This window comes from Miscanthus floridulus, chromosome 12, assembly GCF_019320115.1.
Source record: "Miscanthus floridulus cultivar M001 chromosome 12, ASM1932011v1, whole genome shotgun sequence".
Taxonomy (NCBI): domain Eukaryota; kingdom Viridiplantae; phylum Streptophyta; class Magnoliopsida; order Poales; family Poaceae; genus Miscanthus; species Miscanthus floridulus.
This window is the reverse complement of record NC_089591.1, coordinates 69,672,483-69,687,498: the sequence shown is the minus strand read 5'-3', so window position 1 is coordinate 69,687,498 and position 15,016 is coordinate 69,672,483.

The following is a 15,016-nucleotide window of genomic DNA, read 5'->3' as shown; positions in this document are numbered from 1 at the left end:
TAGATAATTAAGTATCTCATAGTAATTGAAGAATGTCAGCATGCAAGCTTGTATTATTATATGGCTGAACTTCATTTGTATTTAAAAACAATTGGGAACCTTTTGCTGTTGTTGGACATGTAACCTATTCCTTTCATTCCAAATTATACACCATTTTGGCTTTTCTAAGTATATATTTTTTTTGCTACGTATCTAAATATACGTTATGTCTAGATATATAGTTTTTATTGTGCACTAGAGAAGTCAAAGCGACTTATAGTTTGGAACATGGGTATTATTTTGAGTAGTGATGTAAGGTCTACAAGAGAGACATGTATGGTTGAACAAATTAAGATTATTTATTTATTTATCCTTTTTTCTAGCACGATTCATAAGAATTAACATGGAGGCCACATACCCCTATTGAAGTAAAGATTAAGATTTGTTGTTACTAACATGTGATTTGGACTGCAAAGAGAAAGTTAACAACCATTGTTGTCACTGTGTAAGCATGTGAGTTTTCTAAAAAGTTAAATCAGATGCTAATCGGCCTGTTCGCTGGTTGGTTTCTGGGCTAATAAGCCCGGCTGGTGATGATTTGTTGTGAGAGAAAAATACTGTTGGCTGACTGATAAGTCCTGACTGAAACCAACAAGCGAACAGGCTGAATGTGTAAACCTAATTTGCACTCCCCTCTGCTTGGCAAATCACATTACGTGGCCTATTCAGAAACTTGTATTTTTAAAACAACAAACAGAGGGCCAATATTGATGCAGCATTCACTCGCGAATCCCATATTCTAGTATTCCTGGTACGGTAACCGATGGTGCCATAATTTTGATGCTCGTTACTAGGGCCTTGTTTAGATGTCATCCAAATTCTAAGTTTTTTCACTCTCTCTCTATCACATCAATTTTTAGCCGCTTGTATGGAGTATTAAATGTAGGTAAAAAAAAACTAATTACATAGTTTAGTTGGAAATCACGAGATGAATTTTTTGAGGCTAGTTGGTCCACGATTGGACAATATTTGCCAAATAAGACAAAAGTGGTACTATTCATCGGATTGAAATTTTTTCGCAATCTAAACGAGGCCTAGTTACATAAACGTCGAGTGCTACAGAAATTTGAGTGATCCCCACCAACCTTCACATCATCGTATGATTTTGGATTTTGTCCAGCTCAGGCCATCAATTCGTTACCTCCTCCAACTCCCACGTTCGCCCGTGAGCCGGGATTTAAAAATTGGCGACCACTATCAAATCGATCTGAGCATCTCTCTTGTTCTTGGGGCACAAAACGAGGGCGCCCTAGCAGCTGCTCCAGTACCAGTATCCCCACACACTTCTCTCTCTGCAAGACTGCATCGCATCTCTCGACCTCGATCTCTGATGCGTGCATACGCATATATGGCATGCATATGTATGTGCTGCATGCTGGGGATTCTCTGCTGCTATAGTAGCTAGCCATGCTTGCGCGTCCAATGCATGCATAGGATATGGGCTAGTGTAAGAGAGAATGAGAAGCATCCGGCCATGTGACGTGACGCCCGAGCATATATATTCTAGTGCAACAAGCCAATATGTATCAAGAACCTCCATGTATCACTCTCACTCACATTCGAGAGAATGAGAAGCATCCGGCCATGTGACGTGACGCCCGAGCATATATATTCTAGTGCAACAAGCCAATATGTATCAAGAACCTCCATGTATCACCCTCACTCACATTCTCCATTCCTGTGTAGATAGACGATGAGCTATAGAGCAACTCCACCAGATTGAGAAAATAGATCCTCTTTCCCCATACATTCTTGCATAAAGGGGATTGAGGTGCAAAAACACAGTTCCACTTTCTCATCCCCCTTTTCCTAGCTAAAGGGTTAATTGGATCTGTGCCATTATAACTTTGTCGTTTCTGAAGAACGCAATTACTATTCGTCTATTTTGAAGCATGCCATTACAACTCTTTGTTTTCCACAAATATGCCACCGAATACGTATGGACACAACATGAGCCCAGCTGCAGGCGTATACGAAGACGTATACTTCATCTCCCCTATCACTGACACGCGGGCCCTATATGTCATCTTCTTCCTCCTCTTCTCCGAATCTCTCTCTCCGGTTCTCTCTCTTCATCCCGAGTGCCAGGCCGCCGCGGGTCGTGCCATGGCGATGTCCGGCGCCGCCGCTGCGGGTCGCTGCCTCCTCCTATCCCGCCCGTCTGCTTTCCCGCTCCGCCTCCTCCGCGCCGCCCTCTCCACCGCCGCCCCCACCCTTGGCCCCACCTCCACTCCCGCTCCCCCTCCGCGGCACGAGCTCCTCCTCGAGCGCCTTCGCCTCTGCCACCTCAAGGATGACTCGTCCCCTGGCGTCCCGAGGCCCGCTGAAAGGTCCTTGTTTGGTTTTGGTAATTGAGTGACAACCTAGGTGGACTAATTGTGTTTATGTGAGATACACAGGTGATTAGTCCACAGGTACATGTGTGTGAGCAACATATGCCATGAAGGTGAAAATGGCTTGGAAATGTTGCAAAGCTCACACATGTGATGATGAAGGAGCTTAAATGCACATGAGACATGACATTGAGTCATGTGATCAAGGTGGAGAAGATCAAGACAAGACTTGGCTTGATGGACCGGTTGCAAGCGTGAAGGGCAAGTCGAAGGCTTTGGAGTGATGGACCGCGTGGCGGTGAAGCTTGAGCAAGACTTGGCGCCAATGGACGATGGCAACGATGAAGAGCAAGTAAAGTCAAGATCGATGAACCAATATGATCACGTGATGATATGAAGTGGATCATATCATTGTTGATCGTGTTCGTGCATGTGTTGCATCAACATTGGAGGAGATGGAATGGAATGCGCAAGGCAAAGGTATAACCTAGGGCATTTCATTTCACCGGTCATAGGTGTGTAGAGAAGTATATGACCGGGTTTAGGATAGATGGCCGTACTATCAAGAGGAGCAAACTTGTTTGCATATCGGTCATCTAGTGCCACTCGAGTGATCTAACTTTGCATCGTCGCTAGGATCGAGTGACGTGGCAAGTTGAGTGGCTAACATCCTTTGGGAAATGATTGTGAAAAGCTAACACACATACACATGGTGGTGTACACTTGGTGGTGTTGGCACATCTACAAAGGAGGTGGTGTTTGTAGGGTTGAGATGGGTTTGGGTCCCGATTCGGTGCTTTTGGGAAAATGGAATGCCTATTTTCTATTGCACCGGATGCAAATTCTTGTGGTTGGCACATTGGAGCAAGGGTGAAGAAGTTAGAAGTGAAAACGAGTTGATCGCGAAGACGCTGGCGTCGGTCAACTGACCGGACGCTGGGTCTGAAAGCACCGAACCCTGGCAGCGTGCGTTCGGTCAAACTGACGGGTCTGCACAGTACCGAGGGTGAAGGGACTGTGACGCCTAAGAGGGGGGGGGGTGAATTAGGCAACATAAAATACTAACTCAAATCTATGGCCTCTTTTTCTAACCCTAGCAAAACCTATGCAATAGATAAGCTATCTAGATGTGCAACTATGGTTTTGCTAGTGTGTTGCTATCCCTACCGCAAACGTAGTAAAGTAAGCAATGTAAATGCGGAAGCTAAAGAGTAAGGTAGAGATATGCAAACTCCCGTCGATGACTCCGGTATTTTTACCGAGGTATCGAGAAGTGCGCAAGCTTCCCCCTAGTCCTCATTGGAGCCCCTCGCAAGGAATCCCTCGCAAGGGCCAAGCTCCTGGTCGGGTAACTCCGTGGATAGCCTCGAGCCTTCCCCACGCGCAAGTGGGTCTTCGACGTGTCTTCCGGCAAGCCTCTCCTGGATGCTCCCCGCCGTCTTCACTATCAAGCTTCCGGTCGAAACGCCGCGGGCCTTGTTCCCTCCGGTACACGGTGGCGGCCACACCACAAACGCGGTTGGTGTGATCTCGCAAGACTTCAAGCCCCTCCAATGTACAACACTTGTGCTCGCAAGCACAAGGTGGCAAGAGGTATGCAAACCTCACTTAAACACTAGGCAAATACCTAGAGCAAGCGCATAAGCAGTGATCTAATCAACCTAAGCACTTCGCAAAGCACTTATGCTAATCACCTAATAAAACACTAAGCACTATGCATATGGAGATCACTCAAATGGTGTATCAACACTCTTGGTATGTTTCCTCAGCTCCACACTTCTCAAATGGCTGGTTGGGGTTGTATTTATAAGCCTCACTGAGAAAGTAGCTGTTGGGGTCGAACTCCTGCAATTCTGCTACTGACCAGACACTAAATTGTCCTGACCGGACGCGTCCGGTCGTCCCGACTGTTGAGCCGACAGTATGCTGATCGAACGCTGGCCAGCGCCCGGTCGCCTGCCACCAGACGTGTCCGGTCACAGACATGCCACTCTAGAACCTTTCTGTACTCGATCGGACACTATGTTCATGCGTCCGGTCGGTTGCCGCCAGTGTCTGGTCCTCGCGTCTGGTCACCTGTCTGCCGAGCCACCGGTCCAGCGTCCGGTCGCGCTTCTAGCGTCCGGTCCTTGCGTCTGGCCGTATCTGCGAGCTCGTTTCTTCATGATCTTGCGTACGCCTTGGTTCCTATCTTCATGCTTGGACTTTGCTTGATATCTTGGGTCTTTTCTTGTGCTCCTAAGGTCTTGCTTAAGGTGTTGATCATCGGATCATCACATCGCCTTCATCCAAGTCACGTCTTGCACCCTGTTGGACTATAGAACAAACACTTGCAAATTCATTAGTCCAATTTGGTTGTGTTGGTCATAAAATACCAAAATCCAAAGTAAATGGGCTTAGGGTCCATTTTCCTTACAATCTCCCCCTTTTTGGTGATTGATGACAACACGACCAAAGCAATCAAATGATAGAGATTTTGAAATTTAAAAAACTACCTACTTGCTAGGATGCAATGCAAAGAGCAAGGTTATATGATGCTAGAAAATCCTACTCAGATACCAAACGAAGACCATCTTGCCCTTACAAAAGTCCCTATGTGTCATTATGGATTCCTACAAATTTAATCATTACTTAGTCTAATCCATAATCCACTTTCCTCCCTTTCTTGAACCATTACCACTTGTAGACATCAACTTGATGCTTGCCTTTGGTCCTTCAAATTCTCCCCCTTTGGCATCAAACACCGAAAAGGAAGACATTAGTAGCACAAGGGAGGGTCAAATTTCATGATCCTTTGTGTATAGAATGAAATGGATCACAAAATTTGACTCTCACATTATATAGACTAAGCTCCCCCTAAATGTATGCATATATATAGTAGAAAGCAAAGCATATGCATAATTAGCAATTTATTGCACAAGAGAGTTTAAACTATATAATGCATGGAGAAAGTATATAAATATGAAATGAAAACAACATGATAATGCCAATTAAAGAATGATGCTTAACTCTAGGGACTCCAATTTCCTTACAATGAGACTACTACACATGAGATAAGTTTAAAAAAATTTGATAGCATTTGAAAAAGTGTTAGTCTCAAAGCATCCAAGTTGTAGATTAAGCTCCCCCTAAATTTGTGCACACAAGTGTTGAATACTTGTAAAATTTGTGCACATTGATTTAAGTATCAAAATACCACTTGAAAAATGATATTTGGGAGAGATTATCTACAATTTTGGACTTTGGTACATATTAGATAGTTAATTGTAAAACAAGCTATGTGCCGTGCTCCTAAACAATTTTAAACCATGTAGGTTTGCTCCAAGGGTTGATAATGAAACCGAGCAAGCCTACCATATGATATACCTATTGAATGTATGACAAAATATTTAAGCATGTAAATGCAAGCATTAGGCATAAAAGATAACTAGATGCTTTAAGAGTATACCAATTGAAAGACAATACCAATTGAAACAAATGCTAATTGAAAGTAATGACATCTAGTTACCTAACATAGGAAGGGGAATTTTGGTCCATAGTATTCACTAACCTACTTGGCAATGACTTTGTCCATCATGATGCACCCCATGTAATGCACCCAAACTTTGCCAAGTCTCCAAATTCCCCGATGTCCAACGAACTTCTCACTTCCCTTTCGGGATCCAAACCTTTTTGGTGCTCTTCATATTTGAAATGATTTCTGAAAGGTCCTTGTTTAGTTTTGGTAATTGAGTGACAACTTAGGTGGACTAATTGTGTTTATGTGAGATACACAGGTGATTAGTCCACAGGTACATGTGTGTGAGCAACATATGCCATGAAGGTGAAAATGGCTTGGAGATGTTGCAAAGCTCACACATGTGATGATGAAGGAGCTTATTGCACATGAGACATGACATTGAGTTGTGTGATCAAGGTGGAGAAGATCAAGACAAGACTTGGCTTGATGGACCGGTTGCAAGCGTGAAGGGCAAGTCGAAGGCTTTGGAGTGATGGACCGCGTGGCGGTGAAGCTTGAGCGAGACTTGGCGCCGATGGACGATGGCAACGGTGAAGAGCAAGTAGAGTCAAGATCGATGAACCAATATGATCATGTGATGATATAGAGTGGATCATATCATTGTTGATCGTGGAAAATGGAATGTCTATTTTCTATTGCGCTTTCGGGAAAATGGAATGTCTATTTTCTATTGCGCCGAATGCAAATTCTTGTGGTTAGCACACTTGAGCAAGGGTGAAGAAAATGGAGAAGATGCTGGCGTCGGTCAACTGACCGGATGCTGGATCTAAATGCACCGGACGCTGGCAGGCTGCGTCCGGTCACGCTGACATGGAGTGTAGCAGTCGCTGGAGTGTGACCGGACGCTGGCTGCGTCCGATCGCGTTCGACCGGACGCGTCCGGTCATGCTCGGGAGCTTACTGGAAACGACCGGACGCTGGGGTTCAGCGTCCGGTCAGTTGAAGCTGGAGCGTCCGGTCAGGTCAAGTGACCGTTGGAACCGGGACACGTGGTCGTCTGTGGGCGACCGGACGCTGAGGTCCAGCGTCCGGTCAACACGACCGGAGCGTCCGGTCGTCCCGACCGTTGCCCAGTGAAGGGGTAACGGCTAGTTTAGCCCTTGGGGCTATAAATAGAAGTGGCCCTCGGCCATGGCTGGTGCTGAGCACCTTGGGGGACTTAGTGTCCATGCTTGTGAGTGCTTGGGAGCCCTCCATCACACATATACTTGATAGTGATCATTCGATTGTGTGAGTGAGCGATTCTAGTGTGATTGCATCGTGAGGTTGCATCGAGTGGCACTAGGTGATCGAGTTGCAAGCCGGTGGTGCTTGTTACTCTTGGAGGTTGCCACCTCCTAGACGGCTTGGTGGTGGTCTCTGTGGAAGCCCGCAAGAAGCTTGTGCGGCGCTCCGGAGAAGTGCTTGTGAGGGGCATTGTGCTCGCCCCGCGGGAGCCGCGAAGAGCAACTCTAGTAAAGCGTGTCATTGAGCTACCCTCACTCAAGGGGTAGGTTCTTACGGCGCCCGACGTGCGGGCTTAGCGGGTGATGCTAATTAGCCACCGAACCACCAAGTGAGCGGTCGACACAACGGGGACTAGCGTGTTGGCAAACACGTGAACCTCGGGAGAAAAATCATCGTGTCAACCTTGTTCTTCCCGTTGGTTTGCATCCCCATTACACAAGCTTGCAATTACTTTTATACATATTAAGCTTGTGTAGTTGCTCTTGTAATTAGATAGCTTGTGTAGCTTGCTAATTACCTTCTTGCTTGTGTAGCATAGAAGTAGCTCCCTTGCGTGGCTAATTTGGTTTTAGTAACCTTGTTAGTCACATTGCTTAGTTTGTGTAGCTAAGTATTTGCGCTCTCTAATTAGGCATTGGTTGCCTTGTTATTGAGCATTGCTAGTGAGCTTAGTTAGCTTTGTGCTTTTGCTTACTAGCATGTGTAGGAGCTCCCTTGTCGCTTAAAGTACTAGTGGCATAGGTTTGTGTAACCTTGCTCCTAGAATTGTTTAGGAGAGCTCTAGCTAGTCCGGCACCTTTGTTGCATAATTGTTATCTTTGCAAGGTGCTAGTGAACATATATATAGCGGGATATAGTCTTGGCTAGACCGATAGTTTCATTTCCGCATTTGTATCGGTTAGCCGACGCGATTAAGTTTTAGAAAAGACTATTCACCCCCCCTCTAGTCGCCATCTCGACCCTTCAATTTCCTTTGGCACCCAAAAGCGTTTGACCCCATTGTTGGCTTGCTTGTTCACTTTGATGGCCACCACCTTGTCATTTTTCCTCTTCTTTAAGAGATAAGGTGTGGAGGCCTTCTTGTCCACCTTGTTGGTGTAGGTATTGGAGAGCTTGCTTGTTTGCTTTTTCTCCTTCTTCTTTGCTCCTCTCCCATTCTTCACCTTGCACTCATAGGACTTGTGACCTTCCTTGTGGCACACGTAACAAACTACGGTTTGTCCGTCATCAAGCTTCTTCACTCCCTTGACAGTATTATCTTGATGAGGTTGGGTTTGCTTCGCCTTGCCTTTTACTTGAGTCAAGTCCTTGGTGAGGCGAGCTACTTCTTGCTTGAGTTGCTCATTCTCCTTTGCAACCTCTTGTGTGCATGTATCTACAATAACTTTCTCAACACAAATTTGGTTGCACAAAGGTGAGTCTAAACATAAATTATTATAAGAAGTAGAGGCATCCCTTTTTGACATGTTAAAGATAGAACTTTTCTTTTTAGATGCCTTAGTGGGGTTTGTGCTAACGGCTTGAAGGTTAGCAACTTTATTAGTTAGCTTATCACAATGTTTGCACATGATTTCTATTTTAGCAAGCAAACTATTATAAGCTTCTTGTGAGCTAGCTAACTTTTCTTTTAATTTTTCATTTTTCTTTAAAAGTTGCTCATCCTTGATTATGCATGCATTTGTTGTTGCACTAGCCTCAAGTTGCTCAATTTTAGTGGATAGTTCAACATTGAGATTTGCAAAGTTTTCATATTATTCAAGCAAATTTTTGTATGCTTCTTGTGAACTACCTAGCTCTTCTTTTAATTTTTTGAGCTTCTTTTGTTGACTAGTGCAAACTTTAGCATATTTAAGATTTTGTTGCACAATTGTATTATAAGAAGGCAAATCATCATCACTATCGCTCTCACTAGAGGATGAGCTTTCATTACCTCGTGCCATAAGGCACACATGAGAAGAGCTTGATGATGAGTGCTTGCGCCCTTGCCTCTTGTGAGGATCTTCTTCACTTGAAGAATCATCCCAAGACCTTATTGATGTGAGGGCTTTGTTCTTGCATGCCTTCTTCTTTGCCTTGGGTGTGGGCTTGTTTGGACAAACTTCCACAAAGTGCCCCAACTCACCGCATCCATAGCATCCTCTCTTTCTTTGCTCGTTTCTTTGATTAGTGAAAACGAGGTCTTGAATTTGGATGGGCACACCCTTGACATTGAGCCTTACAATCATCTTCTTCACCTTTTTGATAAGTTTGATTGATTTTTCATCAAGGTCGGAGGTGGAGGAGGAAGATTGATCATCATCACTTGATTCTTGTTCATCATCATCATCATCCTCATCTTCTTCTTCTTCTTCACTTGAGGAGCTTGAGCTTGAGCTTGACTCAACTTTCTTGCCCTTCATCTTTTTCTTCTCGCTACAAGCGAGAGCTTTGCCTTTGCTTGATGAGGATGCTTCTCCTTGACCCATCTTACGTGACATTTCAAATGCCACTAGCTTGCCACTGACAATGCCTGGGGTCATGGTGCTCAAGTTCTCCATGTTGTGAAGGATGGTGATGATGCTTGCATATTTCTTTTGTGGTAGAATGGAGATGATCTTCCTCACGATGTCCGCATCATCTAGCTTTAATAATCCTATTGAATGGAGCTCATTGATAATTAGATTCAATCGAGAATACATATCGCGAACAAGCTCATCATCATTCATAGCAAAGGAATCATAATTTTGCTTAGCTAGACAATGTTTTTGCTCACGGACATTACTTGTGCTGTCATGGAGCTCTTGGAGTTTTAACCAAATTTCATGTGTCGTATTTAAGGTGAACACTTGGTTAAACATATCCATGCTAAATGATTCAAATAAGCAATTTTTAACTCTAGCATTGAAATGCATTTCTTTTTTGTCACTCTTTGTGGGTTTTTTGGGATTCTTGATGGGTTTCATCCCGTCACAAGTGACTCTCCATACACCCAAATCAATCGCCTCAAGATGGCAAGCCATTCTAGCTTTATAGTATGGGAAGTTAGTGCCATCAAATTGTGGAGGCCTAGCGGTATCCATCCCAACCACTCTACAATAGCGTCGGCTCAACGGCGGTTAAGCCAAGGGTCCAAATATAAGCCCACCGGCTCTGATACCAATTGAAGGGACCGTGACGCCTAAGAGGGGGGGTGAATTAGGCAACTTAAAATACTAACTCAAATCTATGGCCTCTTTTTCTAACCCTAGCAAAACATATGCAATAGATAAGCTATCTAGATGTGCAACTATGGTTTTGCTAGTGTGTTGCTATCTCTACCGCAAACATAGTAAAGTAAGCAATGTAAATGCGGAAGCTAAAGAGTAAGGTAGAGATATGCAAACTCCCATTGACGACTCCGGTATTTTTACCGAGGTATCGAGAAGCGCACAAGCTTCTCCCTAGTCCTCATTGGAGCCCCTCGCAAGGAATCCCTCGCAAGGGCCAAGCTCCTGGTCGGGTAACTCCATGGATAGCCTCGGGCATTCCCCATGCGCAAGTGGGTCTCTGACGTGCCTTCCGATAAGCCTCTCCCGGATGCTCCCTGCCGTCTTCACTATCAAGCTTCTGGCCAAAACGCCGCGGGCCTTGTTCCCTCCGGTACACAGTGGCGGCCACACCACAAACGTGGTTGGTGTGATCTCGCAAGACTTCAAGCCCCTCCGATGTACAACACTTATGCTCACAAGCACAAGGTGGCAAGAGGTATGCAAACCTCACTTAAACACTAGGCAAACACCTAGAGCAAGCGCATAAGCGGTGGTCTAATCAACCTAAGCACTTCGCAAAGCACTTATGCTAATCACCTAATAAAACACTAAGCACTATGCATGTGGAGATCACTCAAATGGTGTATCAACACTCTTGGTATGTTTCCTCAGCTCCACACTTCTCAAATGGCCGGTTGGGGGTTGTATTTATAAGCCCCACTGAGAAAGTAGCCGTTGGGGTCGAACTCCCGCAATTTTGCTACTGACCAGGCGCCGAATCGTCCTGACCAGATGCGTCCGGTCGTCCCAACCATTGAGCCAGCAGAATGCTAATCGGACGCTGGCCAGCATTCGGTCGCCTGCCATCGGACACGTCCGGTCGCAGACATGCCACTCTAGAACCTTTCTGTACTCGATCGGACGCTGCGTTCCTGTGTCCGGTCGGTTGCCGCTAGCGTTCGGTCCTTGCGTCCGGTCGCCTGTCTACCGAGCCACCAGTCCAGTGTCCGGGTCGCGCTTCTAGCGTCCAGTCCTTGCGTCCGGCCGCATCTACGAGCTCGTTTCTTTGTGATCTTGCGTACGGCTTGGTTTCTATCTTCATGCTTGGACTTTGCTTGATATCTTGGGTCTTTTCTTGTGCTCCTAAGGTCTTGCTTAAGGTGTTGATCATCGGATCATCACGTCGCCTTTGTCCAAGTCACGTCTTGCACCCTATTGGACTACAGAACAAACACTTACAAATTCATTGGTCCAATTTGGTTGTGTTGGTCATCAAACACCAAAATCCAAAGTAAATGGGCTTAGGGTCCATTTTCCTTACAGAGGGTATTGCACCAGACACTGGTCTATGTCTGGTCAAGGTGGACTGGACGCGTCCGGTCGAAGAAATACGCCTTGGGGAGCTTACTAGAAACGACCAGACGCTGAGGATTCTGCGTCCGATCAGTTGAAGCTGCTGCGTCCAGTCAGGTCAAGTGACACGTGAACCTCGGGAGAAAAATCATCGTGTCAACCTTGTTCTTCCCGTTGGTTTGCATCCCCATTACACAAGCTTGTAATTACTTTTATACATATTAAGCTTGTGTAGTTGCTCCTGTAATTAGATAGCTTGTGTAGCTTGCTAATTACCTTCTTGCTTGTGTAGCATAGAAGTAGCTCCCTTGCGTGGCTAATTTGGTTTTAGTAACCTTGTTAGTCACATTGCTTAGTTTGTGTAGCTAAGTATTTGCGCTCTCTAATTAGGCATTGGTTGCCTTGTTATTGAGCATTGCTAGTGAGCTTAGTTAGCCTTTTGCTTTTGCTTACTAGCATGTGTAAGAGCTCCCTTGTTGCTTAAAGTACTAGTGGCATAGGTTTGTGTAACATTGCTCCTAGAATTGTTTAGGAGAGCTCTAGCTAGCCCGGCACCTTAGTTGCATGATTAGTATCTTTGCAAGGTGCTAGTGAACATATATAGAGGGGTGTAGTCTTGGCTAGACCTATAGTTTTAATTCCGCACTTGTTTCGGTTAGCCAACGTGATTAAGTTTCAAAAATGACTATTCACCCCCTCTCTAGTCGCCATCTCGACCCTTTCACCGCCTTGAGGGTGAAAGGTCCTAATATGGCTAGAGGGGGGGTGAATAGCCTATTTAAAAATCTACAAATTAACTAGAGCAATTTGATTAGTATGACAAATAGCGTAATGCAAACTTGCTCTAGCTCTACAAGGGTTGCAAGCCACCTATCCAACAATTCTAGTTGCAATGATTACTTAGGCACACAAACTTGCTACTCCAAAGAGCTCAACTAGATGAATGTAAATAATAAAGCAAGCTCTCAATTCTAATTACACTAAAGAGCTTGTATCAACTAGTTTACAAGAATGTAAATAAGTAAGTAGGGTGATTATACCGCCGTGTAGGGGATGAACCAATCACAAGATGAAGATCAAGCCAATCACCGGGAGAATGCAAATGACAAGAGACAACCGATTTTTCTCCCGAGGTTCACGTGCTTGCCAACACGCTAGTCCCCGTTGTATCGACCAACACTTGGTGGTTCGGCGGCTAAGAGGTGTTTCACAAACCTCGTCCACACGATAGGACACCGCAAGAACCGACCCACAAGTGAGGTAACTCAATGACACGAGCAATTTACTAGAGTTACCTTTCGGCACTCCGCTGGGGAAGGTACAACTCCCCTCACAATCACCGAAGGCGGCCACAAACAATCACCAACTCGTGCCGATCCTTCACCGCTGCTCCAACCGTCTAGGTGGTGGCAACCACCAAGAGAAACAAGCGAAATCCGCAGCGCAACACGAATACCAAGTGCCGCTAGATGCAATCACTCAAGCAATGCACTTGGATTCTCTCCCAATCTCACAATGATGATGGATCAATGATGGAGATGAGTGGGAGGGCTTTGGCTAAGCTCACAAGGTTGCTATGCCAATGAAAATGTGCAAGAGTTATCCTTTGAGCTGGCCATGGGGCTATAAATAGAGCCCCCATCAAATAGAGCCGTTATACCCCTTCACTGGGCAAAACGCGCTCTGACCGGACGCTCCAGTCATACTGACCGGACGCTGAAGCCCCAACGTCCGGTCGTTTCCAGTAAGCTCCCCGAGGCATGTTTTTTCGACCGGACGCGTCTGGTCCACCTTGACCGGACGCAGCCAGCGTCCGGTGCTCAACCCTTAGCCACTGTACAGACCAGTCAGTTTGACCGGACGCAGAAACCAGCGTCCGGTGCATCACAGGTCCAGCGTCCGGTGCAACATCGAAACTGGCGACTTCTCTGCCAGCTCGATCGGACGCAGCCTTTCAGCGTCCGGTTGCTGAGTGACCCAGCGTCCGGTCAGTAGACCGACGCCAGCATCATTTCGACCAACTCCATTTCAACTCTAACTTCTTCACCCTTACTCAAATGTGCCAACCACCAAGAATTTTGCATCCGACGCAATAGAAAATAGACATTTCATTTTCCCGAAAGCGCCGAATCCCGCCTCGCAAGCTCGGCGGGAGGGAGAGAGGGACCCAAACCCATCTCAACCCTGCAAATACCTTGTGCACATGTGTTAGCATATTTTCACAAATATTATCAAGGGTGTTAGCACTCCACTAGATCCTAAATGCATATGCAATGAGTTAGAGCATCTAGTGGCACTTTGATAACCGCATTCCGATACGAGTTTCACTCCTCTTAATAGTACGGCTATCTATTCTAAATGTGATCACACTCACTAAGTGTCTTGATCACTAAAACAAAATGGCTCCTACATTTTATACCTTTGCCTTGAGCCTTTTGTTTTTCTCTTTCTTCTTTTCCAAGTTCAAGCATTTGATCATCACCATGCTATCACCATTGTCATGATCTTCGTCATTGCTTCATCACTTGGAGTAGTGCTACCTATCTTATAATCACTTTGATAAACTAGGTTAGCACTTAGGGTTTCATCAATTAACCAAAACCAAACTAGAGCTTTTAGAGGGCCGCGGAGCGAAGCTCGCAGCAGGGGAAGGGGAAGAGGGTCGAGGCCGCCGAGAGCTTCGAGGAGCTCGGCCTCACGGAGGAGGTGATGGCCGCGCTCGGGGAGATGGGCATCTCCAAGTCACGAGCAGCAGCAGCAGCAGCACAAGCCCTCCTTGCTCCAGCGCCTCCACCAAGCACCGCCGCCGCCATTGTCGGGGTCGACCCGAGCTCGTCGATCTCCTCGCACAAGCCATCTTGCGCCCTTCCGCTGCTTCCATCGGCTTCGCAAGCGCATGAGGAGGCCATCTCGCTACATCTCGTGGCTAACCTGAGCTGGAAACCTCGTCTCCCATGGACGCCGGCGGACCTTGGGCCATCCTCACTGATGCCGGCCTCACCTGATCCACTCTCACCGACGAGGGCACCCTCGGTGTGTTTGTAGGGCCACCCTCGACCTCCTCCGTCGTCCACTAGCCCTCCACGGTCGCTGGAGCGCCATGCCAGCATCTCACGACAGCCATGGATGGAAGGTGGGAGCAAGAGGAAGGTGACGAGGAGAGGGGGAAGAAGAAGATGACATGTGGGGCCCACGTGTCAGTGATAGGGGAGATGAAGTATATGTCTTCGTATATGCTTGTAGCTGGGACCAGACTGTGTCCATACGTATTCAGTGGCATATTTATGGGAAACGAAGAATTGTAATGGCATGCTTCA